Consider the following 3677-nt stretch of genomic DNA (forward strand, 5'->3'; position numbering starts at 1 on the left):
CTACTGGGGAAGGACGGTGCGGTGAGAGTTTTCAAGCCTTATAGGCTGAGCCAAAAGACCCAATTTTTGCGGTGAGCTGCCGCTGCTGCAGCCACCACCGCTGGCACGAGAAACAGCTGTAGGAACCTCGACGGGAGGTCTGTGCCTCAGACCCGCTGCTCTTCACTTTCCTACCTCCCCGCAAGAGAGGCAGCTCCGCCCCGCCGGTGCAGACCCGGCCCTCCAACGTCTGCTCATCTTCCCAGGAAATGGGATCTGGGGAGAGAAGGTCTGAGGGTTGGAGGCGGAGGAGAGGGAAGCCTTGAAAAGCAGTGAGGACGCGGTAATCCAAGACAGCTCTGACTTGAGACCTGCACCTTTTACCCACGCCCGCAGGGGAGAATCACCGTGGCTTCAAAGCAGAGCCCCCAGCCCTCAATGAGGAGCCCACCCCAATTTCCCACTGAGCAGTCACCCCATTTCCCCACTTGGGAACCCATCCGAGTCCCTCTCTCCCTGGAGATATTTCCTGTAAGCAAACTACAGCTTTACCTCTGTGATCTCTGGCACTGCAGAAAGTCAGACATGAGGGGAAAAGACTTAAGCAATGTCACTTTAAAGATCCATGTCTCAGAAAACACGGTCCCTTGTGGCAATAGTGGAGCCTTAAACCAGAGCTCAGGACCACAGAGATCTGTATTTTGAACAACTAGATGAAGAGAAATTGCCTTTCATTATAAAAGAAGAAATGCTGTACATAATTACAAATAGGCCACCAGAAGAAAGAAAAATTTCTTCTTTTAATTTTTTTTCTTTTCCCTGCAGACTGAGAACTTCTGAGTTTTGCTTTTTAAGCATAAGAGTGAAAACTAAATGCTTTAAAGTACTTGAACTTTTTTTTCTGATTTTACTCACTAAAATTAAATGGCATTTATTATTTAACTCTTCTCACCAACAATTTCACCTAACACTTGAGAGAAATGTGTAGGAAAATTACACCACACATAATAGTAATGATGATGATAGCAATAAAACCCTTTCCATCCAAATGAGTTCAATCTAGAGAAGAAAATAGAAAACACATCCCCTCCTGCTCTGCTCCTGCCACTAATGAGCTGCCCCGCACCCCCCTCCATTCACCCCCTTCCAGGGCATATTGTAAATGGAATGACCTGCAGAGGCCCTCACACCCTGCCCTTTCAATGGGAATTCACTGAGCAAAAGGATTGCAGAATGTCAGAAATCAGCCTTCATTGAGAAGAGAAGGAAACAAACCCTAAAACAAAACAGGAAGTCAACTTTGCTCTGTCTGCACCATTGAAATATTTCACTGCTTTAATCCATTTCTCAGTCAATAATAAGCAGGAAAAGGATGCCCCCACTTTAGAGCACACAGTGAGATGTCAGTTTCCATTCCCCAGCACTGACTTGACAGCACTTATGTCAGTGTTAACTTGAGATTATGGAATTTTATTTCTAAAATGATCATAAACAGCAGTTTGTAACTGCAGTAAAGTTTTTCAGAAGGAAGTTTGTTCCACTTAAGAGGAAAGAAAACCAACAGATAGTAGCTAGGAAGTCATTTAGTTGGTATACAGACATTGCCTGGTCTACATTTAGTGTCATGTTTAAAAAGAAAGCCAAAAAATATATAAATGAATTAGATTGAAAACAATGTAAAATTTAGGGGAAAAACAAATTTTAAAACTGTCAATATTAGAGCATTTGGAACTATTCTGTATAAAAGAAACGTAAGTGAGCTTTTCAGTAAATTAGAAGGAAGAAGTGAGGGATAGATATAATAGATTGTTTGCTAGATATGTTTTCCTGCTTAAATCTTAACAGCATAAGAAGAAATGAGCCAATTGTTTTAACAGTTCTCCAATTATCTGCAATAGTCTGTTTTTCTTCCCCTGCACAAAAGTCAATTGTCCTCTTTACCTAATATTTTCCCCAAAACTTTTCTCTAATCCAAAATTGTCTTTGTCAAAACCCAAAATAAGTTTCACTGCTTCCCAGGGCCTTTTTGAGTACCCTGCCTGGTTCTATTCATTTCCTAGTTAGTTCCCCTTGAACGCTGTTCATTTTTGCAAATTATTCTTTAGCACCTACCTGTCAATGTATTGCTTCAAAAAAATTTTTTTCATGATTTCATCTAGATGTGCTCTGCATGTATGATTTTTTAAAGAAGAGAATTCATTTTCCATTTCTTTTGAAATAGGCATTTGAGAAATGTTTGCTGATGAAATTTAGAATACAATATTTTAAATATTAAACATATATGTCTTAAAGAGATCAAATCAAATTGAGTAAATAGTGATAGCTAAGTTTTAAATAAATAAGCAATATGATCATGAAGGAAACACAAATTAGATACATCTTACAGTTTCCACTAGATGAGCTGTACCCCCCAAAATGAGTTCCTTCAAACAAACAGGCCAACATTTAAGAGAAAATCAAGGGATGGATGAAACCTGGTACCCCAGAGGAAATGGGTCATAGGTAATTTTTTTCTCTGATGTTCTATTTTACACAGTTTTGTTTAACTGACAGAACACTAATCTTTGCGTACAACTGCACCTGGGCTTCATAAAAGACAGAAGACTGCTTTAGATATTTCTCTACACCTAGTGAAAAAATTTCAGAGTAGATAATCTGCAGGCAACACACAAGGGTGTGGAGAATTAGAGTTTTTAAGTGATTTTGATGGGTAAAGCAATAGTGATCTTTTAGAACTCACTTTTTAGAACTAAGGAAGAAAATCAAAGTTTTATGCAGTGGATTTTTATTTGAGAAAATTATCAGGGTAGCAAATGCAAATTATCAATATATCAAATTTGTGTTCAAACTGAAAAAAATCTTATAGATTCCAAGACTTTGAAGGGCTTCTCAGGGCACATCCAGTGGGCCTCTTCCAGGGCACTTTCAGAGTTACTAAGTGGCACCTAGGTCTCATAGAGCTGTGGCACAGTAACCCCTTAATACCTAGTTGGGACAATGGGTTCATTTGGGGCTCAACAGCCCCTTAGGAAGTGCTCCCAGACCCAGTCATGGCCAATCAGTCTTCTTAGAATGCAACATGACACCATGGTCAGTGGCAATTCATTTAACTTCCCTACGAGGGTTCCTATGGCAATATCAAAAAAAGACCTTGCTAGGGGTGATCACTATGAAATAGACATACTTCCCAAATTTAAATTTGACCAATTGCAAAATAAAAACTTTGCAATATCTTGTTTTGTCAATAATTTAAAAATTGATATTATTTTTCATCTGTTTAATTACACTTTAAACTTACCCAAGTTTTGTGCTTGTAAAACTATCCAAATCTGTCCCATAGAAAATATCCTTACATTCCTACAAACAAGGCTGATATGTGAAATAATTAACTAGCCCAGCATGGACATGGATCAGTAAGAATGAATGTGGCCAGTACCATTCTACTAATAGAAGATCAGCCATATGTACCAGAAAGCAAGAGAACTAATATTTCTTGAGCAGCTACTAGTATTTATATGTGAGTTGCATAAACCACACCATGCTTTGTCAGAGGTATTCGTTCCAAATATGAAGAAACTGAGGCTCAGAGGAGTGAAATAATTTTCCAAAGTTCTCCCAACTAGACAAGGGGCTATCTGAAGTGAAACTCGAATCCACGCTTTTTTTCACAGTTCCAACAATAGTGCTTCTTCTCAAGA

The sequence above is a fragment of the Pteropus alecto genome, unplaced genomic scaffold (genome assembly GCF_000325575.1).
Source record: "Pteropus alecto unplaced genomic scaffold, ASM32557v1 scaffold3, whole genome shotgun sequence".
Taxonomy (NCBI): Eukaryota; Metazoa; Chordata; class Mammalia; order Chiroptera; family Pteropodidae; genus Pteropus; species Pteropus alecto.